At 38.8% G+C, this 27,870-nt stretch overlaps 1 long non-coding RNA gene across 2 annotated transcripts in view; it reads left to right on the top strand.

Moving 5' to 3' along the window:
- The window catches only part of LOC129143936 (uncharacterized), an 812,938-nt gene that overhangs the window by 336,861 nt on the left and 448,207 nt on the right, over positions 1-27,870 (top strand). For both annotated transcript variants that reach the window (XR_010157172.1, XR_008547883.2), the window contains exon 4: positions 26,284-26,355. This is a non-coding gene — a long non-coding RNA (uncharacterized LOC129143936). The remainder of the gene's footprint in view (positions 1-26,283; positions 26,356-27,870) is intronic.

The raw sequence follows: 27,870 nt of genomic DNA, 5'->3' as shown, positions 1-27,870 counted from the left end.
CACTGGTCTTATCACCTGGAGAGTTGTTAAAATTGCTGGTGCCCAAGCTCTACCCCCAACAAGCCCAATTCAGACTGAATTGCCTCTGTTTTATCTAAGGTTGTGACTTTGAGATTATTCCTTAAGACTTATTCACCTACTAAATAATGGGTTAATGTTCTCACACGGTGATTATGTTGATTTTGGAATTAATACTAAAGTTAGGAGAATGGGATGATGATTAACTGGGAGAATTTTATCTTTTAGTAGCTCATACAGTGCTAAATAATTTACAAAGTTCTATCAGATAATGAGACTGACTTGCTGCCCACTGCGTCACAAGGATGACCCAAACACTGTCACAGAATTAGAGTCAACACAGAGGAAGTGGAGTGAAGGGATAGGGAGTGACACTTAATTCTGATGACAGCAGCTATTCACTTAAAGCCTGTATACATGAAACAATAAATTCCCTTTTTGATTAAGCCAGCTGGAGTTTGGTTTCCTGACGTCTTCATTAAAGAGTCCCGACTGATATAGTTCTCCACAAATAGTTGTTGAATAAATGTTTGAATGGAAAATCAAAGTACGAATGGGGGTGGAGGAGTGCAAACAGCAGCCAACTCCTCCTAATATTCTTCTCTGGCTGGGATTCAACCCTGTCATGTTGCACAATTCCAGTGGCCTCCATTCACATGATCTAGAATATGAATGGTGCCAGCTGCTCCCCCAGAGGTGTACAAGGCAGCCCTGAGGGGAGGTTAGGGTGGAATGGCAGAAAATCTGTGGTTCTTAGTTCTTGAGCCTTTAGATCATGGAGTCCCATTTCCCAGAAGCAGAGAGGCTGGTCTCTAGATTTTGTTTGTTTGTTTGTTTGTTTTGAGACAGAGTTTCACTCTTTTTGCCCAGACTGGAGTGCAGTGGCACGATCTCAGCTCACTGCAACCTCCGCCTTCCGTTTCAAGTGATTCTCCTGTCTCAGCCTCCCGAGTAGCTGGGATTACAGGCACCCACCACCACGCCCTGGCTAATTTTTGTATTTTTAGTAGAGATGGGCTTTACCATGTTTGTCAGGCTGGTCTTGAACTCCTGACCTTGTGATCTGCCTGCCTCAGCCTCCCAAAGTGCTGGGATTACAGGCATGAGTCACCGCGCCTGGCCTCTAGATTCTTTTGTGTTGTGAGTTCATTAATCTTTAGGGGTTCCTCTTTCTTCTCCTTCCAGAGAACTCTAGAAGCACTTAATTTGACTATACTAAGATAGTATTTAGAATATGTGTATTGTTTATAAAAGCTTAGGCCTCATTGTCATATAGTGATGCATAATATAAGTAAATGCCAGATTATTATTATTATTATTTTGAGACACAGTCTTGCTCTGTCGTCCAGGCTGGTGTGCAGTAGCCCGATCTCAGCTCACTGAAACCTCTGCCTCCTGGGTTTTAAGCAATTCTCTCTGCCTCAGCCTCCCGAGTAGCTGGGATTACAGGCACCCAACACCACGCCCGGTTAATTTTTGTATTTTTAGTAGAGATGGGGTTTCACCATGTTGGCCAGGCTGGTCTTGAACTCCTGACCTCAGGTGATCCACCAGCCTCGGTCTCCCAAAGTGCTGGGATTACAGGCATGAGCCACTGTGCCTGGCCCTGGATTATTTTTATTGTAAGTTTCATTCTATTCAAATATTTATTTTACTGAGTCAACTCATTTTTGACTCAATGTATTGCTATGTAAAATGTTCAACTAGCTAACAACTTAAAAAAATTAGATCATGTGCTATCTCTATGCATTGACTTGGGCTGTCTTTTCCTCTGCCTTTGTGTTTATTTCATTCCTATATATAACTCTTTTGGACTTAGAGTCACAATGGTTTGAAGAAAATATGCGAAAGAAAACTGACCTGTTGTTTTTATTTTTAAATTTGCAGTATGCTTCTTCAATGTAGCTCACCTCAGGGAGCATTTTAGAAGTTTTTTCCTGGAATCCTATGAACCCTATGGCTTAGAGTTTTATAAATGACTGTTTTGGTTTGACTAGCATGGGTCCACCTGAACCAGTTCTCACTGTAATATCCAGGAAGTTGATTTGCTTTTCTCTGTCTACACAGAAGAAACACATGTTGTGTAGAAAAGAAATTGCCAGTCTCTGAACATTTCCCTTTGCAGTGTCTAATATAGAAATCTGTAAGCATTTATGCAGATTCTAGAAATATTTGATCTTTCAATATTTTTGCAAGTGTCCAAACCTAAGTGATATGTTTATATACATTTTCTCATTTAAAACAACTAAGTCACCAGCTAAGGTTGCCAGCATTTCATTGACTATTTCTAGCCGCCAGGCTTTGGAAAGGTCACTCTACTTCACATGGTAGAGGAAAGTAAATAGTTCTGTGCAGCTGTCAGCATAGAGGCCTTCTCACTTGATGTTATTTTCATCCTGTATTGAAATGCTCTAGGCCGGGCGCGGTGGCTCACGCCTGTAATCCCAGCACTTTGGGAGGCCGAGGCGGGCGGATCACGAGGTCAGGAGATCGAGACCATCCTGGCTAACACGGTGAAACCCCGTCTCTACTAAAAATACAAAAAATTAGCCGGGCGTGGTAGCGGGCGCCTGTAGTCCCAGCTACTCGGGAGGCTGAGGCAGGAGAATGGCGTGAACCCGGGAGGCGGAGCTTGCAGTGAGCCGAGATCGCGCCACTGCACTCCAGCCTGGGCAACAGAGCGAGACTCCGTCTCAAAAAAAAAAAAAAAAAAAAAAAAAAGAAATGCTCTATTTCCTGTAACATTAAGTTTTCCAAAATAGAGGGAGAGCAAGGCATATAATATTTGTCTGCTCATGTCACCTTACCAAGGCTACTGGGCACATAAGCATCTCCAGAGGAAAGCTTCATTAGTTGATACAGAAACAGTCACCAATGTTGTGTTTCTCTATCTGTGGATCATTCACTACAAAGGGAAAAGCTGCTTCCCTGTATTTGTTACTATGGAGAATACTGAAGCAAACAAACTAATAGAAATTCTCAATAAGAGACTCAAATGCATAATGGAAATAACTTTGTTTTTTTCATGAAGAAAAATAATTGTTACCTTGAATAACTATAGTGCTTTTTGAATCTCTCTTTTGAATCGAATGCCCCCCATGGAGATGTAGTAAAAATGAACTACTGCTTTTGTGCCTGAGTGGGATAAGCTGATTTTCGAAGGAGACATGCTTGACTTTGGTCCATGTCACACTATTTAGAGGGTGATGGAAAACTAGTACAATGCAACCTTTTTGAACCAATGAAATCACTGAGGACTTTATGCCCTGGGCATGACACACTTCTTTCAAAAATGGGATTTGATAATGACATTGACAGTGGTAAACAAAATTGTCTCTTCACTAATTTGAAGACGAGACAAACGATATTTGGAACAAGAGGTTAGTTCCTTATTGCCTAACAGAATTGGGGTGTATCAAATCTTTACTAACTTAGTCATCTCTGAATATTTTAGTCTAGGAAACCAAAATATGTTCATATCAACCTACGATATTTCTTCAGCTAATGATTATTTCTTTCAGACAACATAACTGGGGATTTATTTGCAATTTTTCCTACTTGCCAGACATAATGGAGATTGAAAAAATAAGTGTCAATGAAACCAGAATGACAAAAAGTCCTATGAGAAGTGTCACATAAAGCAGACTGCTTGTTTCAAAATATTGAAAGTGGAAAAAATACAGGAAATGGTATGAGCCGTAAGATGTCCAATTTTGTGTACAAAGGGCATCATGTATGCACACATATATATATATGCACACACACATACACAGACTAAATTGAAAGACTCTGAGTTAACAGTTGTTATGTCTAAATGTGGTATTATAGAAGATTTTAACTCTCTTCTTTGTACTTTATTTTTCAAATGTTCTACCATGAACAGTTGTTACTTTTATAATTAGAGAGAATATAAATGCTATAAAATTCCTAAAGTTTTGTGCAAATGTTTTCTGTAGTTTTTCCTGTTTAAGAGGAGCTGTATTATTTCAAGTATAAAACTAGCCAACATGCAAAAAATCTAATTGGATTTCGGACCCCACATTACAATGTTTCCTTCTACAGGGTTTGCTACATTCTCCGGCCTGATTAGATCCTCTTTTATTTCTCTACATCATGGTCTTTTCACTAGAAATAATACAGTATCTTTGACTTTGCTAGTACCTTCCATTCTTCCCACTGAAAATTGATGTCTGTTAAGTCCCTTTAAAATGTGTTACAAAATCATCTTCAGGAGGCCTTTTCTGGCTAAACCTATCCTAGTTTGATTACTTTCAAATGTAAATCTTCAGCTTATGTGTATTAAATTCATAAGATATTACTTTATGGTTGTTGTCATATTGTTTTATAATTCTTTGCAAATTATTTTCTGTTGAAGCATCCTTTTGTGTCTGGAGAATAAGTTCTCAGATTATAGAGGATAGGTCTTTGCTATTTTTGTTACCTGCAAAACAACCTGAAGAGTGAATCTATACAAATTTCATGATGCTAAAAATAGATAGTATCAGATAAACCAAGAATCTTGTGAATTGAAACTGAGCAGAGATATTTGGGTAATTTTCTGACTCTTAGGTGCTGGTTGTGTTAACTCTCTGCTGATGTCTGCTCAACTGTGTTGGTTATATCCAGGCTATTGTAATACTGCAGGTTTGGAGGAAAATGTGTCTTTGCTATCTGTTCCTCAGTTTTCATCATGGACTGGTTTTCAGTAACAGAAATGCTAGGAAGTTGTCCCAACTTCAGATTTCATAGTGGCTTGCTGACTACCCTCTTGGGCCCTAACTGATGCTTTTCTATTGCTTCTCTACATTCGATAATATTTGGTAATTGGGTTTGCATTACTCTGAATTGTTTTTATGTCTTCTGGTGTCAGTTATGAATCATAAGAGTTGTAAAACTGGAGTATATTTTCAGTGTGAACAATTAATTACATTCTCTTAGAAAGATTTTAATGCACAAGATAGAAATTAGTTCATTTTTTACATATTTAGGCAGCTTTCTGTTCCAGTAGGTTATTTTGTCACTGATGTGTAGCATTTGATAAAGAGTCAGAATTAGCTGGAAAGTTTTGAGCAGGGAATTAATATGACTGAGTGGTTGTCCTTTCCAGGAGAATGTTTTTGAAAGGGAAATTCAAGGAACAACAACTGCTTTATTCAAACGAATAATTTGAGGAAAAACTTGGGGGTAGAGAAGGAAGCAACCTAATAGACAATTTCTTATTTCTACTCTGAGTAAGGTTTTCCTCCATATCCAACCAGATGTAGCAGTGTGTGTGTCTGGTGGCTTTGCTGTTGCTGTGGTAAGCTGCTGCTGGTGAGGGAGAGAACTGGGGTGATGTCATCCCTTCCCTCATCCCAACCTAGATGCTTGACATGAAACAGCTCTTGCTGATAGAGTTGCAGCAACTCTATCAACCCATGGCACACTTTTTTATGCTCTCCTCATGTCTTGCTGTTAACTAAGCAGGAAGATAAACCTGAACCAGTGGGAATTAGAAATATATCCTTTGCTAGTGACAGAGGAGGCAAAGATGAACTAGGCTCAAGTAATCTGAAATAGCTATCATTTTTTGTTTGCTTTTATTCTTTTTTTTTTCTTTATCTTAAGTAGTGGTATGGCTATGCCTGGCTTCCACGTTTTTAAATCCTAGTAGAACCAACAAAATTTTTCTTCATAGTTTATGGTGTCTTTCATATAAGACCCGGGAGCACTATATGCAGAACAATTTCTAAATAGAATGCTTGTAAGCAAGTTAGAAATGACTAGAGTTCATCTCCTATGGTCTTTTTTGTGGTGAATGTGCGGGTGCTCTCAGAGAATAGAGAAATGTAGAAGCATCTGATTCACATTCATTTCACTCCAGCCAAACTCCAGTCTTACCACATATACAGATCTGTTGCCACGTGGTATTTGCTTAATGCTAAATAGAAATCTTGCTAAACTTTAAACATGTGCGTGTAGCCTGATGACCCTAGGCCCACAGGAATCTTACACAATTCATCCTGGACTTGTTGGAAAAGAAGCTTCTCTGTAGCAATGGTGCAAAACCTGTAAGCCACCATTACAAAACAGGATGTAAACAATCCAGAGGCCTGGGCTCAGAATATTCTCTTTCTCCTCTTTTGACTTTAAATCTATTTCTTTTAGTTTCTGCTTAGTAAGAAGTGCTCATAGCTGAGTAATACAGGCCACCCTTGCTAGACAATCCAATAAATTAATCTTTGTTTCAAATTGCTATTTGGCAGTCATTAACACGGGATAAGAGTAATTGGTCAACTAGATGGCAGAGACAGAATTCTGGATGCAGAAAGGGTATTTGACTTCATTTCTCACTGTTGAAGTAATTGTACTTACTTCTGTGTATTGCTGTGAAGTCCAAATAAATTATTAAAAGTAAAGTGCTTGGGACAGGGCCTGGCAAATGGGAAGTTTAGCAATTATTATTAATTCTAAATATATTCTATTGGGAATATTAGTGTCATTTTTTTAGTGCCTGAGGACAAATTTGAACTACACGTGACAAATACATAGGCTTTGGAAACCACTAACTATGGGTTAAGCAACTTTAGTCTGTATGTAGGCTTTTATATCCTTTTCCATCGAAATTGAAACATAACAGTTTAAGCCCAAAATACTTGAATAAGGGGTCCACATATTAGCTACTTTAAGCAATTTCAGTTAGGGAGAGGATTTATGAAAAATGCTAAGCTCTCAGGACCCTAAATTAGGAGAGTCTGTGTGTGTGTGTGTGCCTTAAAAATTAAAGACAGAATTCTCTATTTCTAAAAAGGCCTAGTAAATTTTTAACTGGGCCAGGAGCAGTGGCTCACACCTGTAATCCCAGCACTTTGGGAGGCCGAGGCGGATGGATCACCTGAGGTCAAGAGTTCAAGATTAGCTTGGCCAACATGATGAAACTCCGTCTCTACTAAAAATACAAAAAAAAAAATTGGCTGGGCGTGGTGGTGGGCACCTGTAATCCCAGCTACTTGGGAGGCTGAGGCAGTAGAATTGCTTGAACCCGGGAAGCAGAGGTTGTAGTGAGCCAAGATCGCACTATTGCACTCCAGCCTGGGCAACAAGAGCAAAAAACTCAGTCTCAAAACAACAACAACAACAACAACAACAACAACAAACAACAAAAAACATGGAATTGATTCATTAGCTGGATCTGGGATCAAAGGCAATGAAGCACCAAAAAAAGAAGGCAATAGAAAAAGACTGAAATATTCTAATAGTGTCACTTTAAAGTGGTTAGCCATGGCTTCTAGTAGCTAACTGAAATGGTTGGGGGAGCAAATCACAGTGTTAGAAAATATCACAATGCCCTTCTCTTTGGTAAAGTTGTACTTCTTGGCTCCCCTGCTCCCATGCTCCTGTTGAGTGCAATCCTCTTTCCTCCTCCACAGCACACTGGTCCCTGCTTTGTTGAAGCATGCATATTTCATAGAAGCACTGCTACTAGAAGCTCTGGGTAAATGACCCTGATATGAAGTAATATTTATCTTCAGCATTCACATATACATCCATAGCATGTGGTTTGGTAGAAAATTTGTCTAATAAGACTATGCTTTATAATTTCAGTGCTATGTGAATTTTATTTTCTATTGTATTTATTTTTATTATATATTGACAAGTTATAGTTGTGTATATCTTTGAGGTACAAAGTGATGATGTGACTTTTTTTGTGGAATGATTAAATCAAGCTAATTAACATATCCATCACCTCAAATATTTAACAGTTTTTTAACAGTTATTTAACAGTTTAACAGGTTCCTTGCACATTTCTTTATCTAGTTATTTCTTTTCTTTACAGTTGTTTGAGTTGCTTATGTATTTTGGATATTAATTCCTTATCAAATGTATGGCTTGCAAATATTTTCTCTCAATTTGTAGGTTATCTCTTGATGCTGTTGTTTCCTTTGTTGTGCAGAAGTTTCTTATTTTGTTGTAATCTCATTTACCTAGTTTTGCTTTTGTTGCCTATATTTTTGGGGTCAACTATAAAACATTATTTCACAGACCAATGTTGTATAGTTTCTTCCCTGCTATCTCTAGTATTTTTATAGTTTCAAGTCTTATATTTAAGTCTTTAATCCATTTTGAGTGGATTTTGTATATGGTGAGATCAGGGTCCAATTTTATTCTTTTTTTATATGAATATCCAGTTTTCCCAATACCATTTAATAAGGAGATTATTTGTTTCTCATTGAATATCCTTATCACCTTCGTTGAAAATTGACCATAGATATGTGTTCATTTCTGAGGCTCATGGAACTATTTTTATGCCGATACCATGCTGTTTTAATTACTGTTGCTTTGTAGTACAGTTTGAAATCAAGTAGTGTGATGCTTCCAGCTTTGTTTTTTTCAGCAAATGCTTGCCTTTGCTATTTTTTTTTTTTGAGGTCCATAGACATGTTAGAATTTTTGTCTATATCCATGAAAAATGACATTGACATTTTTACAGAAATTACATTGAATCCATAGATAACTTTGGATAGTATGAATATTTTAACAATATTAATTCTTTCTATCCATGAACGTGGGATATCTTTCTATTTATTTGTGTCTTCAATTTTTTTCATTAATGTTTTGTAGCTTTTAGCTTACAGGTATTTTACCTCTTTGGTTAAATTTATTCCTAAGCTTTTTTTTTTTTTTTTTTTTTTTTAGTAATTGTAAATGAGATTGTTCTCTTGATTTTGTTTTTGGAAAGTTCACGTTAATATAGAGAAATGCTAATAATTTTTGTGTGTTGATTTTGTATCCTGCAACTTTACTAAACTTGCTTTATCAGGTCTGTATTAGTCTGTTCTCACATTGCTATAAAGAACTACCTGAGACTGGGTAATTTATGAAGAAAAGCAGTTTAATTGGCTCAGTATTCTCCAGGCTGTACATGAAACATGGCTGGAGAGGCCTAAGGAAACTTAGAATCATGGCAAAAGGCAAAAGGAAAGCTGACACATCCTACATGTCTGGAACAGGAGGAAGAAAGCAAAGGGGGAAGTGCCACACACTTTTAAACAACCAGATCTTATGAGAACTCACTTGCATTATGAGAGCAGCAAGGGAAAAGTCCACCCCCATGATCTAATCACCTCCCAACAAGCCCCTCCTCCAACATTGAGGATTACAATTTGACATGAGATTTGGCTGGGGACACAGAGCCAGATCATATTATCCTGACCCTGGCCCCTCCCAAATCTCATGTCCTTCTTACATTTCCAAGCCTAATTATGCCTTTCCAACAGTCCCCCAAAGTCTTAACTCATTCCATCATTAACCCAAAAGTCCAAGTCCAAAGTCTCATCTGAAACAAGGCAAGTCTCTTCCACCTATAAGGCTGTACAATCAAAAGCAAGTTAGTTATTTCCAAGATACAATGGGGGTACAGGCATTGGGTAAATACACCCATTACAAGAGGGAGAAATCAGCCGAAACAAAGGGGCTACAGGCCCCATGCAAGTCCAAGCAGGGCAGTCATTAAATCTTAAAGCTCCAAAATCATCTCCTTTGACTTCCTGTCTCACATCCGGCCACACTGATGCAAGGGGTGGGCTCGAAGGGCCTTGGACAGCTCCTCCCCTGTGGCCCTGCAGTGTACAGCCCCTGTAGCTGCTTTCATGGACTGTCACTGAGTGCCTGTGGCTTTTCCAGGAGCATGGTGCAAGCTGTTGATGGATCTACCATCCGGGGATCTGGAGGACAGTGGCCCTCTTTTCATAGCTCCGCTAGGCATTGCTCCAGTGGGGACTCTATGTGGGCACTTCAACCCCATGTTTCCTCTCCCCCTGCCCTAGTAGAGGTTCTCCATGAGGACACTACACCTGCAGCAGACTTCTGCCTGGACATCCGGACATTTCCATACGACCTCTGAAATCTAGGTGGAGGATCCCAAGCCTCAACTCTTGCCCTTTGTGCACTTGCAGGCTTAATACCACGTGGAAGCCCTTGTGGCTTACAGCTCGCACCCTCTGGAGCAGTGGCCTGAGATGTATCTGGGGTCCTTTTAGCACAGCTGGAGCTGGAGCAGCTGGGACACAGGGCGCCATGTCCTGAGGCTGCAAAGAACAGCAGGGCACTGGGCCTGCTCACAAAACTATTTTTCCCTCCTAGACTTCCAGGTCTATAATAGGAGGGGCTGCACAAAGATCTCTGTAACACCTTGGAGGTATTTTCCCCATTGCAATGGCTGTTAACATTTGCTTCGTCTTTACTTATGCAAATTTCTGCAGCATTCCTGAATTCCTCCCCCAGAAAATGGGTTTTTCTTTTCTACCACATAGGCAGGCTGCAAATTTTCCATTTATGCTCTGCTTCCCTTTTAAATATAAGTTCCACTTTCAGGTCATTTCTTTGTTTATGCAGATAAGCATAGACTTTTAGAAGCAACCAGGTCAGTTCTTGAATGCTTTGCTGCTTAGAAATTTCTTTTGCCAGATACCCTAAATCATCTCTCTCAAGTTCAAAGTTCTACGGATCCCTAGAGCAGGGGCACAATGCCACCAGTCTCTTTGCTAAAGCATAGCAAGAAGGACCTTTATTCCAGTTCCCAATAAATTTCTTATCTGCATCTGAGACCACCTTAGCCTGGACTTCATTTACAATATCACTATTGGCATTTTTGTCACAACAATTTAACAAGGTCCAGAATGTTCCAAACTGTCCCTTATCTTCCTATCTTCTTCTGAGTCCTCCAAACTCTTCCAATCCCTGCCCCTTACCCACTTCCAAAGTCACTTCCACATTTTCAGATCTCTTTATAGCAATGCCCCACTTCTCCAGTACCAATTTTCTGTATTAGTCCATTCCCACATGGCTATAAAGAACTACCTGAGACTGTGTGATGTATAAAGAGAAGCAGTTCAACTGGCTTAAGGTTCCACAGGCTGTACAGGAAGCATGCCTTAGGAAACTTAAATCATGGCGGAAGGTGAAGGGGAAGCTGGCACATCCTACATGGCTGGAGCAGGAGGAAGAGAGCAAAGGGGGAAGTCTTACACACTTTTAAACATCCAAATATTATGAGAACTCACTCACTATCGTAAGAACAAGGCATAAGTCTGCCCCCATGATCCAGTCACCTCCCACCAAGCCCCTCCTCCAAGATTGAGGATTACAATTCCACATGAAATTTCGACAGGGACACAGAGACAAATCATATACAGTCTTAACAGTTTTCTTTTGTGAAATATTTAGGATTTTCAATACATAACATCATGTCATCAACAAACAGGAATAGTTTCATTTCCTTTCATATTTGAATGCCATTTATTTATTTATAGTATACTTTAAGTTCTGGGGTACATGTGCAGAATGTGCAGGTTTGTAACATAGGTATACACGTACCATGGTGGTTTGCTGCACCCATCAACCTGTCATCTACATTAGGCATTTCTCCTAATGCTATCCCTCCCCTAGTCCCCCACCCCCCGGTTTGTGATGTTCCCCTCCCTGTGTCCATGTGTTCTCATTATTCAACTCCCATTTATGAGTGAGAACATGTGGTGTTTGGTTTTCTGTTCTTCTGTTAGTTTGCTGAGAATGAGGTTTCTAGCTTCATCCATATCCTTGAAGAAGACATGAACTCACCCTTTTTTATGGCTGCATAGTATGCCATGGTGTATATGAGCCACATTATATTTATCCAGTCTATCATTAATGGGCATTTGGTTTGGTTCCAAGTCTTTGCTATTGTGAACAGTGCCACAATAAACATACCTGTGCTTAAGTCTTTATAGTAGAATGATTTATAATCCTTTGGGTATATACCCAGTAATAGGATTGCTGGGTCAAATGGTATTTCTAGTTCTAGATCCTTGAGGAATTGCCACACTGTCTTCCACAATGGTTGAACTAATTTACATTCCCACCAACAGTGTAAAAGCATTCCTATTTCTCCACATCTTCTCCAGCATCTGTTGTTTCCTGACTTTTTAATGATCACCATTCTAACTGGCATGAGATGATATCTCAAAGTGATTTTGATTTGCATTTCACTAATGACAAGTGATGATGAGCTTTTTGTCATATGTTGTTGGCCACATAAACGTCTTCTTTTGAGATGTGTCTGTTCATATCCTTTGCCCACTTTTTGATGGGGTTGTTTGTTTATTTCTTGTAAATTTGTTTAAGTTCTTTGTATATTCTGGATATTAGCCCTTTGTCAGATGGACAGATTACAAAAATTTTCTCCCATTCTGTAGGTTGCCTGTTCACTCTGATGATAGTTTCTTTTGCTGTGCAGAAGCTCTTTAGTTTAATTAGATCCCATTTGTCAATTTTGGCTTTTGTTGCCATTGCTTTAGGTATTTTAATCATGAAGTCTTTACCCATGCCTATGTCTTGAATGCTATTGCCTAGGTTTTCTTCTAGGGTTTTTATGGTTTTAGGTCTTACATTTAAGTCTTTAATCCATCTTGAGTTAATTTTTGTATAAGGTGTAAGGAAGGGGTCCAATTTCAGCTTTCTGCATATGGCTATCCAGTTTTCCGAAGACCATTCATTAAATAGGGAATCCTTTCCCCATAGCTCGTTTTTGTCAGGTTTGTCAAAGATCAGATGGTTGTAGATGTGTGGTGTTATTTTGCAGGCCTCTGTTCTGTTCCATTGGTCTATATATCTGTTTTGGTACCAGTACCATGCTGTTTTGGTTACTGTAGCCTTGTAGTATAGTTTGAAGTCAGGTAGTATGATGCCTCCAGCTTTGTTCTTTTTGCTTCGGCTTTTCTTGGCTATGTGGGCTCTTTTTTGGTTCCATATAAAATTTAAAGTAGTCTTTTCCCATTCTGTGAAGAAAGTCAATGGTAGCTTGATGGGGATAGCACTGAATCTATAAATTACTTTGGGCAGTACGGCCATTTTCATGATATTGATTCTTCCTATCCATGAGCATGGAATGTTTTTCCATTTGTTTGTGTCCTCTCTTATTTCGTTGAGCAGTGGTTTGTAGTTCTCCTTGAAGAGGTCCTTCATATCCCTTGTAAGTTGGATTCCTAGGTATTTTATTCTCTTTGTAGCAACTGTGAATGGGAGTTCACTCATGATTTGGATCTCTGTCTCTTGTCTATTATTGGTGTATAGGAATGCTTGTGATTTTTGCACATTGATTTTGTATCCTGAGACTTTGCTGAAGTTGCTTATCAGCGTAAGGAGATTTGGGGCTGAGACAATGGGGTTTTCTAAATATACAATCATGTCATCTGCAAACAAAGACAATTTGACTTTCTCTCTGCCTATTTGAATACGCTTTATTGCTTTCTCTTGTCTGATTGACCTGGCCAGGACTTCCAACGCTATGTTGAATAGGAGTGGTGAGAGAGGGCATCCTTGTCTTGTGCCGGTTTTCAAAGGGAGTGCTTCCTGGTTTTGCCCATTCAGTATAATATTGGATGTGGGTTTGTTGTAAATAGCTCTTATTATTTTGAGATACCTTCCATCGATACCTAGTTTTTGGGAGTTTTTAGCATAAAAGGCTGTTGAATTTTGTCGAAGGCCTTTTCTGCATCTATTGAGATAATCATGTGGTTTTTGTCATTGGTTCTGTTTATGTGATGGATTATGTTTATTGATTTGTGTATATTGAGCCAGCCTTGCATCCCAGGGATGAAGCTGACTTGATTGTGGTGGATAAGCTATTTGATGTGCTGCTAGATTTGGTTTGCCAGTATTTTATTGAGGATTTTCACATCAATGTTCATCAGGGATATTGGCCTGAAATTTTCTGTTTTTGTTGTTTCTCTGCCAGGTTTTGGTATCAGGATGATACTGGCCTCATAAAATGTGTGAAGGAGGAGTCCCTCTTTTTCTGTTGCTTGGAATACTTTCTGAAGTACCAGCTCCTCTTTGTACCTCTGTTAGAATTTGGCTGTGAATCCGTCTGTTCCTAGACTTTTTTTGGTTGGTGGGCTATTAATTGCAGTCTCAATTTCAGAACTTGTTATTGGTCTATTCAGGGATTTGACTTCTTCCTGGTTTAGTCTTGGGAGGGTATATGTTTTCAGGAATTTATCTATTTCTTCTAGATTTTCTAGTTTATTTGCATGGAGGTGTTTATAGTATTGTCTGATGGTAGTTTGTATTTCTTTGGGATTGGTGGTGATATTCCCTTTATCATTTTTATAGTGTCTATTTGATTTTTCTCTCTTTTCTTGTTTATTAGTCTGGCTAGTGGTCTATCTATTTTGTTAATCTTTTCAAAAAACCAACTCCTGGCATCATTGACTTTTTTTGAAGGGTTTTTCATGTCTCTATCTCCTTCAGTTTTGCTCTGATCTTGGTTATTTCTTGTCATCTGTTTGCTTTTGAGTTTGTTTGGTTTTGCTTCTCTGGTTCTTTTAATTGTGATGTTAGGATGTTGATTTTAGATCTTTCCTGCTTTCCCTTATGTGCATTTAGTGCTGTAAATTTCCCTCTACACACTGCTTTAAATGTGTCCCAGAGATTCTGGTACATTGTGTCTTTGTTTTCAGTGGTTTCAAAGAACTTATTTATTTCTGACTTAATTTTATTATTTACACAGTAGTCATTCAAGAGCAGGTTGTTCAGTTTTTATGTAATTGTGTGGTTTTGAGTGAGTTTCTGATTACTGAGTTCCAATTTGATTGCCTGGTGGTCTGAGAGACTGTTTCTTATGATTTTGTTTTCTTTTGCATTTGCTGAGGAGTGTTTTACTTTCAACTATGTGGTCAATTTTAGAATCAGTGCAACGTGGTGCTGAGAAGAATGTATATTCTGTTGGTTTGGCATGGAGAGTTCTGTAGATGTCTATTAGGTCGGCTTGTTCCAGAGCTGGATATCTTTGTTAATTTTCTGTCTCCTTGATCTGTCTAATATTAACAGTGGGGTGTTAAAGTCTCCCACTATTATTGTGTGGGAGTCTAAGTCTCTTTGTAGGTGTTTTAGAAGTTGCTTTATGAATCTGGATGCTTCTGTATTGGTTGCATATATATTTAGGATAGTTAGCTTTTCTTGTTGCTTTGATCCCTTTACCATTATGTAATGCCCTTCTTTGTCTCTTTTGATCTTTGTTGGTTTAAATTCTGTTTCATCAGAGACTAGGATTGTGACCCCTGCTCTTTTTTGCCTTCCATGTGCTCAGTCAATATTCAGCCCTCCCTTTATTTTGAGCCTATGTGTGTCTTTGCACATGAGATGGGTCTCCTGAATACAGCACACAGATGGGTCTTGACTCTTCAACAAATTTGCTCATCTGTGTCTTTTAATTGGGGCATCTAGCCCATTTACATTTAAGGTTAATATTGTTATGTGTGCATTTGATCCTGTCATTATGATGCTAGCTGGTTATTTTGCCTGTTAGTTGATGCAGTTTCTTCATAGTGTCTATGGTCTTTACAATTTGGCATGTTTGTGCAGTGGCTGGTACTGGCTGTTTCTTTCCATGTTTAGTGCTTCCTTCAGGAGCTCTTGTAAGGCAGGCCTGGTGGTGACAAAATCTCCCAGCATTTACTTGTCCATAAAGGATTTTATTTCTCCTTCACTTATGAAGCTTAGTTTGGCTGGATATGAAATTCTGGGTTGAAAATTCTTTTCTTTAAGAATGTTGAATATTGGCCCCCACTCTATTCTGGCTTGTAGGGTTTCTCCCGAGAGATCCACTGCTAGTCTGATGGGCTTCCTTTTGTGGGTAAGAAGACCTTTCTCTCTGACTGCCCTTAAAATTTTTTCCTTTATTTCAACCTTGATGAATCTGATGAGTATGTGTCTTGGGATTGCTCTTCTTGAAGAGTATCTTTGTGGTGTTCTCTGCATTTCCTGAATTTGAATGTTGGCCTGCCTTGCTAGGTTGGGGAAGTTCTCCTGGATAATATCCTGCAGAGTGTTTTCCAACTTGGTTCCATTCTCCCTGTCACTTTCAGGTACACCAATCAAACGTAGATTTGATCTTTTCACATAGAACCATATTTCTTGGAGGCTTTGTTCATTTCTTTTCACTCTTTTTTCTCTAATCTTATCTTCTCACTTTATTTCATTGAGTTGATCTTCAATCTCTGATAGCCTTTCTTCTGCTTGGTCAATTCGGCTATTGATACTTCTGCATACTTCATGAAGTTCTCATGCTGCGTTTTTCAGCTTCATCAGGTCATTTATGTTCTTCTCTACACTGGTTATTCTAGTTAGCAATACATCTAACCTTTTTTCTGAGGTTTTTAGCTTCCTTGCATTGGGTTAGAACATGCTCCTTTAGCTCTGGGGAATTTGTTATTACCCACCTTCTGAAGCCTACTTCTGTCAATTCATCAAACTCATTCTTTGTGCAGTTTTGTTCCCTTGCTGGAGAGGAGTTGTGATCCTTTGGGGGAGAGGAGGCGTTCTGGTGTTTGGAATTTTCAGCCTTTTTGCGCTGGTTTCTCCCCATCTTCATGGATTTGTCTACCTTTGATCTTTGATGTTGGTGACCTTTGGATGAGGTCTCTGATTGGAAGTCCTTTTTGTTGATGCTGATACTTTTCCTTCTGTTTGTTAGTTTTCCTTCTAACAGTCAGGCCTCTCTGCTGCAGGTCTGCTGGAGTTTGCTGGAGGTCCACTCCAGACCCTGTTTGCCTGGGTGTCACTAGCGGACACTGCAAAACAACAAAGATTGCTGCCTGTTCCTTCCTCTGGAAGCTTTGTCCCAGAGGGGCACTCACTAGATGCCAGGCAGAGTTCTCCTGTATGAGGTGAGTGTTGGCCCCTACTGGGAGGTGTTTCCCAGTCAGGATACATGGGGGTCAGGGACCCACTTGAGGAGGCAGTCTGTCCCTTATCATAGCTTGAACACTGTGCTAGGATGTCCACTGCTCTCTTCAGAGCTGTCAGGCAGGAATATTTAAGTCTGCTGAAGCTGTGCCCACAGCCACCCCTTCCCCCAGATGCTTTGTCCCAGGGAGATGGGGCTTTTATCTATAAGTCCCTGACTGGGGCTGCTGCCTTTGTTTCAGAGATGCACTGCCCAGAGAGGAGGAGTATAGAGAGACAGTCTGAGCTACCTTGCTGAGCTGCAGTGGGCTCCGCCCAGTTCGAACTTCCTGGCGGCTTTGTTTACAATGTGAGGGTAAAACCGCCTACTCAAGCCTCAGCAATGGTGGATACCCTTCTCCCCACCAAGCTTGAGTGGCCCAGTTCAAGCTCAGACTGCTGTGCTGGCAGTGAGAATTTCAAGCCAGTGGATCTTAGCTTGCTGGGCCCCATAGGGGTGGGACCTGCCAAGCCAGACCACTTGGCTCCCTGGCTTCAGCCCTCTTTCCAGGGGAGTGAACGATTCTGTATCACTAGCATTCCAGATGCCACTGGGGTATGAATAAAAATTCCTGCACCTAGTTCGGTGTCTGCCCAAATGGCCTCCTAGTTTTGTGCTTGAAACCCAGGGCCCTGGTGGCATAGGCACCGTAGGGAATCTCCTGGTCTGCTGGTTAGGAAGACCATGGAAAAAGCACAGTATCTGAGCCGGAGTGTACTGTTCCTCCCAGTACAGTCTCTCACAGCTTCCTTTGGGTAGGGGAGAGAATTCGCTGACCCCTTGCGCTTCTAGGGTAAGGTGATGCCCCATCCTGCTTCAGCTCACCTTCTGTGGGCTACACCCACTGTCCAACCAGTCCCATTGAGATGAACTGGGTACCTCAGTTTGAAATGCAGAAATCACCCGCCTTCTGCATTGATCTTGCTGGGAGCTACAGACCGGAGCTGTTCCTATTCGGCCATCTTTTGGATGCCTTTTAATTCTTTCTCTTACTTTATTGGTCTGCAAGGACTTCCAAACTGTTGAATGTAAGTGGTGAGAGTGAGCATGCTTGTCTTGTACTAGATTCTAGAGGAAAGGGTTCCAGTTTTTCACCATTGAGTATAATGTTAGCCATGAGTTTCTTACATATCATCTTTACTGTGTTGAATTACTGTTATTCCATAGCTAATTTGTTGAGTGTTTTTATCATGAAAGAACATCATGAAAAATCTTGTCAAATGACTTCCTTCATCTGATGACATGATTATATAATTTTCTGTCCCTCATTCTGTTAATGTAGTCTATCACATTTATTGGTTTGTGAGTGTTGAATCATCCTTACATCCCAGGAATAAGTCTCACTTGATCATGGTGTGTGATCCTTTTAATGTGTAGTTGAATTTTGTTTGCTACTATTGTGATGAGGACTTTTGCACTGATGTTAATCAAAAATATTTTCTGGTAGCTTTCTTTTCTTATGATGTCTTTGTCTGGCTTTGGTATCAGAACCATGCTAGCCTCATAAATAGGTCTGAAAATATTCCTTCCTCTAATTTTTTGTAAAAGTTTGTGGAGAATTGACATTAGTTATTCTTTAAACGTTTGGTTAAATTCAGCAGTGAAGCAATCAGGTCTTAGGCTTTTTTTTTTTTTTTTTTTTTTAAATGGGAGACTATGGATTACTGACTTAATCTCTTAACTCATTATTGGTTTATTCAGATTTCCTATTTCTTTATGATTCAGTGTTTGGAGGTTGTATGTGTCTAGGAATTTAACCATTTCTTCTAAGTTATCTAATTTTTTGGCATATAATTGTTCTTTTGATCCTTTGTATTTTTGTAATATCAGTCATAATATCACCTCTTTCATTTCTGGTTTTGTTTATTTGAATCTTTTCTCTTTTTCTCTTGGTTAGTCTAGCCAAAAGTTTGTAAATTATGTCTTCTCAAAAAAAAAAAAAAGCCCCAACTTCTATTTGTGTTGATCTTTTGTATTATATTTCTAACTTCTATTTTATTTATTTCTGCTCTGATATATATTATTTCTTTCCTTTACATAACATTGAGATTACTTTGTTCTTCTTTTTCTATTTCCTTGGGGCACAACATTGTTGTTTTTTTGCTACCTTTCTTCTTTTATGATGTAGGCATTTATTGCTATGAAGTTTCCTCTTACAACTGCTTTTGCTGCATCCCATACATTTTCATATGTTGTGTCTCTATTTTTGTTTGTCTCAAGATGTTCTTAAATTTCTCTTTTAATTTCTTTGTTGATTCATTGGTTTTTCAGGAACATGTTGTTTCATTTCATATATTAATGAGTTTTCCTAGATTCCTTCTGTTATTAATTTCTTCTTTTATTGTGATCGGAAAGATACTTGATATGGTTTTAATCTTAAATTTGCTAAGACTTGTCTTGTGGCCTAACATATTACCTATCCTGGAGAGTGTTCTATGTGCACTTGAGAAAAATGTGTATTCTGTTGCTGTTGGATGGGATGTTCTGTATATGCCTGTTAGGTCATTTATTCTAAAGTGTTGTTCAAGTCCAATGTTTCCACATGTCCATTATGAAAAGTGTTGTATTGAAGTCTCATATTATTACTGTATTGCAATCTATATCTCTCTAAATAGTCTTAATATTTGTTTTATATATTTAGGTGTTCCACTGTTGGGTGCATATGCATATATATTTATAATTGTTTAATCTTCTTGATGAAATCACCAGTTTATCATCACATAATATCCTTCTTTGTCTCTTTTTAGTTTTTAACTTAAAGTTTATTTTGTCTGACATAAGTATTGATATTCCTAGAAAACAAAAATTCTTTTTTTTTCTATTTGCATGAAATATTTTTCCATCCCTTCACTTTCATCTAAGTATGTCCTTAAAAGTGAAGTGAATTTCTTATAGACAGCATATAATTGGGTCTTGGTTTTGTTTATCCATTTATTCACTCTATGTCTTTTTATTGGATAATTTAATCCATTTACATTCAGGTAATTATTTATAGGTAAGGACTTATTATTACTGCAATTTTGTTAATTGTTTTCTTGTTGTTTTGTAGATACTTTGTTTCTTTTTTTCTCTCTTGCTGTCTTTCTTTGTGGCTTGATGGTTTTCTGTAGTAATATGTTTTGAATCTTTTTTTATTTTTGTTTTGTTTGTCTCCTACAGATTTTTGCTTTCTGGTTACCATGAGGCTTACACACAACATCTTATAACAGTTTATTTCAAGATGATAACAACTCAAATTTGATTGCACACAACAACCTTACACTTTTACTCTCCCATTGCTCCATTTTATGTTTTGGATGTCTGAATTTACAGCTAGATGAATTTTAAAGTTAATTTTCTCTACAGGCTCTCCTTTTATGAGTACCTGGTTGTAAACTTAGTGCCAGATGTCCTCTAAGATACCTCAGATTTCACAGTAGAAAATTAGTCTAAGGGTTACCCCTTTGTTGTATTTCTTGAGACCCCCTGATTTTTTTCCTTCCCCTTTGACAAACATTTTATTGACTCAAATTAGCTATTCCTGAAAGAAGCACTGCCCTGTCTATTTAGGGAACACCTCAGGAATTTTACATCCCAACACCAAGACTATCAAAACAAGGAAGATAAGAAATGTGTTTTTGAGAGGTAAGGCTGACTGCCCTGGTGAATTAGTCTTGGTTTTGTGGTTTGAAACTACTCTCTGTTAGTGTTCTAACTAAGAAAGCAAAAACAGCTGGTGCAGACACTAACTAGTAAAAGCAATCTTTCCATATTTTCCCTTTGTAGTATTCAGAATTACTTCATAAAATGAAAAAGTGCTCAAAAACATAGTTACTTGCCTACATTGTGCTAATATGCCTAAGTGTTCTCTTTTTACTAGTTTAATCTACATTAGCTATAAGTTCAATCAGAGTTCCTCATCTAAACCATAAAACAGAGAAAATAACTTGAGTGACTTTTTCCTCAGTTTTCTCAAAGATGGTACATAACTAGGACCTCTCTAGCTTCAGAGACGAGACATTTGTTCATTACATACTACGGATGTTGTAGTTATTAGGGCTTAATTCTCTCAAAACTGGCTGAAAATGGTTGATTGACATTCAAGTCTACCACTGGATATATAGGATATAAATTATTGCCAACAAAAGGATAAAGATCAAAAGCCTTCAGTAGTGAAAATGGTCAAACCATAATCAAACAAAAAATCAAGATACTGCTTTCTTCAACTCAAGTTTTTTTCTGTCTTAGACATAAAAGTTTAATTTGTTTTAAGATATAATTTATATACAATAAAATTCACTGTGTTTATGTGTACAATTCAATGAATTTTGGCAAATTTATACAGTCAGGTAACAATCACCAAAATCAAGATATAGATTTATTTCCTCATGACCCTTTGTAGGAGTCAATCTGCCTCCTCCACTTCCAGACACTGGCAACCACTGATCAGATTTGTGTCTCATAGTTTTTTTCTTTTCCAAATATCATATAAATTGAATCATTCAATATGTATTCTTCTGAGTCTGGCTTCTTCCTCTTAGCATAATGCTTCCTAGATTCATCCATGTTGTTGTGTGTATCAGTAGTTCTTTCCTTTTTATTGCTATATAGATATAACAATTTATTCACCAGTTGATAGACATTTTGGGTTGTTTCCAACTTTAAGCATTTATGAATAAGATTACTTAAACATCCATATGCAGGTTTTTATGTGGACATAGGCTTTTAGTTCTCCAGGGTAAATACCTTCATGTAACCTTCACTTTATAAACTGCCAAACATTTTCCCAGTGTGGAAATCCCACCAGCAATATATAAACATTCAAGTTGGTTTGCATTCTCTTCAGCATTTGGCACTGTCAGATTTTTTTTTTTTAATTTTGAGCCATTCCAATAGGTGTGTCATGATACCTCATTTTGTCTTTCAAGTTTTAATAATTAGGTTTATAAAATCAGTTATGAAAAACATCAAATAATTGAAGGTGTATCAGACATCAAAAAGATGTTTCTGCTGTTTTGTTATCATTGAGTCTTGGCTCTTCACCATGTTTTCCTGTCCATTTTGGACCACTGAACTATCATTAATCCTAAAGTACAAGTATGCAGTACCCAAATATACATGGCTTCTGTATGCACAGGAACCTGCTTTCTAGCTTGTTTGGGACCTTGCTATCATAGGATTTCTAGTGGAATCATTAGAAGAGTTTTTGCTCATTTCTTCACACAGTGGGTCAGAGAAATATTTTGCTGATTATCTCTAAAACTGAAAACTTGTAAATTATTTTCTGTAATCTTCCAAGCCAGTCTCATGTAGAAAATTGACTTTTGCCATAGTGAGAGGAGAATTAAAGTTGTGGGAGCTACAGCACCAATTTTCTTTTCATCCTTGCTGAAGTTGGGCATCTTCCCTGTTGCCTTTATTTTGATTATTTGTTGGGCCTTGTGATCACTTGCTTTTGTTAGGCTTCCTCTTGCTGTTGCTAAATGTTGGGATGAATTAGGAACCTCATCCTTTCTATGTATTTGTAGCATGGGTGAAGCTGAGCAAATGGGGCTCCAGTGCCTCTTCTCCAGCTTTGACTAGACCAAGAGCCTTCTCTGCTACACAAACATGGCAGGATCCTTCATGACTGTTCATTTGTACAAGTTTGTTTATTTGTTTTTGTTTTCTGCTGAGAATGACTTTGGCTTCCTTTTCTGCCTGGGTAATTCTTACTTGTTCTTCAAGATCAGACCAAATATTACCTCCTTTATGATGTCAAATTCCCTAAGCCTTTTAAGTCATACCTGCTGAACCCTTTTCTTGTTTTATTTTAAGTTCTGTTACGTTGCTCTGTGATAACCTGTTCACATTTCTGTATCCTTCCTAGACGCTGAACTCCTCCCAGTCAAGAAGCACATGCTGATCGTTACTGACTTAACATAAAGTACACACTCAATAAATACTTTTGACTGACCCTTTAAATTTGCAACATAGCTACATTTAAATGCAGAGGTTTTCTTTAACTTCAAAAAGGAATGATAGAAGCATTTGCTAAACAAGAAAGTTTGTTTAGTAGAAGCCATTTATATATTAATATATTTAGGCAAAGTGGTGATCATAAGATTTGATTGATCTCAGGACTGGATTCCTCTCACCCTCACGCAATCAGTGTGATTATAAACCACATGTTATGGGAAAGAAAAGTCAAAGAATTAAAATAATTCTGTGACTCTTGTCCCCATTGTTAAACGGTGATATGTGTATAAGTAATTGCTTTAATCATGTCAGCAAAATATTAGGACTGTGGGATTAAACAATTGTTTAGTATAAGTATGTCCCATGCAATATTTGAGACATTCTAATAATAATAAAAAAGTTTGTTGTTTATCTGAAGTTCAAGTTTAACTACATACACCTTCTTTTATATGACAACCGTAGCCAAAGGGAAACCTCTGCACTTCACACAGTGGAAGGACTGATAGGGAATACAGATAGTGCTCTTGGAAGCCAGTTCAGAAATGTATAGTGAACAATGTGAGGCCATGATTCCTTAGACTGGTCAGTATATGTCAACTCAGCAGCATGATCATCTTTGCCAGGGTAGAGAGCAAGACCAGAAACTGAGATCAGAAAGAGAAGTGGGAGTGGTGAAGTCACTGACCATATGGTCATTTGGGTCAAAGATGGCACCATTTAAAGGTCTGTAACTATGGTAGATTAAAGATAGCCACAAATTCTTTGCTACTATTTTTAGTAGAGGTCTATTGCCTTCCCTTTGAATGTGGATGGGCTCTGTAACTGCTTTGACCAATGGAATAATAGCAGAAGTGACACTGTGCCAGTTTTCTGAGCCCAGGCCCTAAACATCTGTAGGTTTTCACTTTCTGTTTCTTAGAACACTATTTTTGAGATCTCTGAGCCTCCACGTAAGAAGTCCAGCTTTCCTGAGACTGCCATGCTGGAGTAGTCACATGTAGGCACTTTGGGTTGACAGATCCAGCTGAGCCCAGACTTCCTGCTGTCACCATCAAGTGACATGAGAGAGAAGCTGTTGTGGACCATTCAGACCACCTAAGGGTTGAATACCCCCAAGTGAACTCCTTCAAGCCACGCAGAGAAAAACAAAACCCATCCAGTTGAGCCTGAGCCTTTTCTGAATTTCTGACCCATGACATCTGGAGATATAATTAAATGCTTGTCTGTTTAAGCTGCCAAGTTTTGTATGGCTTTGTAACATAGTAATAGGTAACCAGAATAGTGAATATAAACAGAAGTTTCCCTGACCACATGGTGACTTAAGAAAGAAGTACTTGCCATCATTTTAGTATGTAAACTTCTCCATTTGCTTGTTTGCCAAGAAAATCTTGCTTAGAAAGAAATCTTACCTAGAATGCAATATATAATAGAGCTCAAAGTCAAGCTGCCTGAGCTGAAGCATAGCTAGGAGTCCAGAGTCACATCTTCTCTGTCCTCTTGTCCTAAACTCCCCAGATGCCAGGAGATGTTCTGTAGCCCAGCTGAGAAAGATTGTGAGGCATGTCTGAGACCTAATCTAAGAGGCAGGGGAACCACAATAAGATGTGCAAACCTGGGACTAGATGCAGAGAATGTTACCATGGGAAGCACGGCAAAACTGTCAGCATCAGATAAAGCCCTGCTTAAATGTGCAGAGGAGATCAAGAAGTCAGGTTGAAAGCACCTACAGCTGAACATGTTGTAACAAAGAAACTTTCTAAAGGTAGAGGGGAACCATGAGAGAATGCAGCCAGAATCTGAGAACCCCCACAGGGAGTGTCATCAGGAATCCCAAAGGATAATGATGCAAGAAGAGGACTCTGACCTAAGCCACCCAGGGCCAAAAGACTATACTAATTCCTTTGAGAGGAAAGATGAAATAAGACCACACCTGGGTTATATATGCTGTAATTACTGATATTTATCTAACTTAATTGCCAAGTAAATCTGTTTCTAGTTTTACTCTGGCTCTTCTCAAATTAAGTCTTTTGTTTTCCGAATATTACACATAAGATCTCTGTGTAGATAATGTTGAATAGAATGTTGAACTGGGAATGGTTGGCCTTAAAAGATTATCTAGTTATGTTCTTGGTACCTAAAGAGAGACTAGGTTTGAGTGAGCAAGGCCTCTGTATAAAAGACACTAGTTAGATAACATACACCGAAGGAGATACTTGTCCAGCTTGAACATTACCACACACATTTGACATTTCAGAAAACTACTGGTTTATTTAAAGCAAGGCACACGTACATTATAAAGGTGTCATCCTGGCCAGGTGTGGTGGCTCATGCCTGTAATCCTAGCACTTTGGGAGGCCAAGGCAGGTGGATCACTTGAGCCCAGGAGTTCGAGACCAGCCTGGGCAACATGGTGAAACTGTGTCTGTACCAAAAATACAAAAAAAAAAAAAAATTAGCTGGGCATGGTGGTGCACGCCTGTAGTCCCAACTACTAGGGAGGCTGAGGCAGGAGAATCGCTTGAGCCCAGGAGGCAGAGGTTGCAGTGAGCTGAGATCATGCCACTGCATTCAAGCCTGGGCAACAGAGTGAGACTCCATCTCAAAAAAAAAAAGAATGGTGTCATCCTATTTTAGAATGAAAACCTTAAAACCTAGCATATTTTGTTCTGTATATACTTGAAAAATAATTTTATCTGATGAATATGTATGATGATCATAATAATTATTTAGTCATATTACATGAACCCTTCTTCCAAGGAAGTGCAAAGCTTTTAAACAAGCCACTTCTAAAAACTGTCACATCCTATTGCATGCAGCAACAATCAGAGAAGCCCTGACTTGGCATTTTAGTATATTAATAGGCTGAGTGAATTCCTAGCTTAACTGAGGTGGGCCCCTTGGAGGATCTTATGGGTGTTTTATTAGGAAACAAACCAAACATATAAAGGTTTGGTAACATCTGCACCCTGATATTATTCTCAATATGCATCCACAGCCTACAAAGCTAAAGCTCCTTCAGAGCCAATAATGCTGCATCCTGGAAAGCAGATCAGCAAATAGCTCAAATTTATTCCCAATCCATAATGCTGACCACACAACAACAGAAAAACAGCTATGATAAAGCTATCATGGCGTGGTCAGTTGTTGTAACAGTAGCTCAATGGCTTGATAGCCTCAGCAGTAAAATATCTAGGCATCTGAACTTAAAAAAAAAATCACAGCAATTTTTAGTGAGAGCAGCAAAAACATATTTGTAACCATAAGATGCTGATTCATTTTCTTGACTGTTAACCTTCCTACTGGAGCAATTGCTCCCCTGGCTGGATTGCTGGATGATGAAGTGATCAATTTCTGGACACCCAGCAAGTTGCTATATATTTGAAACTCTCCAGTGCTGGAGTAGGCAATTATTTTCACTTCCAGCTCAGCCTGGTATGTTTAACTGAACTCAAAGAACCTTCTATGGGAAGTGAATGCTTTTTGCCGATGTATTGGCACACACATTTCAGAGATAATGGTGATAGCTCCACAAGTTTTCAGGAACTGTGTTTCTGGACTGATTAATTTTATTCTTGCTCCCACAGCTTTTGGTTCCAGAGGGCCATAGTCTTCATATACTTCAGCACTCCATGAAGGCTTTCTTGGTACTGTTCAAAGTAAGATATAACAAGTTGCTGTGTTGCATACATCTTTACACCTTCATTGCTTGTTCTCCCAGGCATGCTATCATACCCAAGGCCACATGGTGAGATGGAAAGACACTGCATCTGAAGTCAAGGGACCAAGGTTTCAAATTCTCAATGTCCCCCTTGCATGATGGGCAACTGACATATCACTCCGCACTTTGCTTGTTGATTTCTTCATTGAGTGACAGTAAAATGGTTGAGTCTGTTCCCAGCTGTCAGACTGCCAGGGATATCTAGTAGTTTGGTTTCCTCTTCTGGAAAATGACATTAGTAGTTGATGCTACAGTGTTTACTTTGTGCCAGGCCATTTCCTAAGTACTTTACATATATATTTACTCTTTTAAGTCTCATGACAACCCTATGAGGTAGTGTGTTAGTACATTTTGCATTGCTATAAAGGAATACCTAAGACTGGGTAATTTATAAAGAAAAGACATTTATTTGGCTCACGGTTCTGCAGGCTGTAGAAGCATGGCACCAGCATCTGCTTGACTTCTTACGAGGCCTCAGGAAGCTTATAATTATGGCAGGAGGTGAAGGGGAAGCAGGCATGTCACATGGCAAGAGAGGGAGCAAGAGAGATGCCAGGCTCTGTTAAACAACTAACTCTCATGTGAACTAACAGAGTGAGAAATCACTCATTACTTCAAGAACAGCACCAAGACATTCACAAGGAATCTGCCTCCATGACCAAAACACCTCCCACCAAGCTCCATCTGCAACATTGGGGATCACATTTCAACATGAGACTGGGAGGGGATGCACATCCAAACCATATCAGGTAAATGCTATTATTCTCATTTTGCAGATGATGGAAATGAAACACAGAAAAATAAAGAAACTTGTCCAAGCTTGTACAGTTGATAAGAAACAACTTTGAACCCAGGGATTTGAACCCAGGCAATCTGCTCCATAATCTGTGCTACACTACCTTCCCCATGGGTTGTTATATAGGTTAGTTGTGCTATCAATGAAATGTGAATAGTAAGACCAATCCTACAGACTTCACAGGCGTGCTCTGTGTATCACAGTCACAATAGATGTGAAAACAATGTGAGATGAGCTGAAAGTGCTTTAGAAACCATAATGTATTGTTACCTTCTCTTCAAAGTTACCAGTAAGCAACCTCACCTTTGGGTTCTAGAACTTCCAGATGATATTAGGTGATAGAAAACTGAATCACTATTTAGTTATTTGAGAAAGTCCATGCCAGGTGCTCCAAAGTGAGTGTCTGCTGTCCAAGTCAGGTGTCTGAACCTAGAAAAAGGCCAGATAAAATTTCCATCACTGAGCAGTGAGAAGTCCAGGGCCAGCCGGGTGGTTTTTAATTAATGATACCAATGAGGAGCCTAGTTAGATACGAAGAGGTGTCAACACCTTTCTTCACTACTAGGCATAGCAGAGATCTGTTGAATCCCTGTGTCCCCCTGCTGAAAAATAAATGTTTCTGGAGCCTTCACATTTCATGCCCTGGTGAAACATGAG

This window comes from Pan troglodytes, chromosome 4 (genome assembly GCF_028858775.2).
Source record: "Pan troglodytes isolate AG18354 chromosome 4, NHGRI_mPanTro3-v2.0_pri, whole genome shotgun sequence".
In the NCBI taxonomy this organism is placed as follows: domain Eukaryota; kingdom Metazoa; phylum Chordata; class Mammalia; order Primates; family Hominidae; genus Pan; species Pan troglodytes.
The sequence above is the reverse complement of the archived record's forward strand: the minus strand, read 5'-3'. Positions and strand labels throughout refer to the sequence as shown.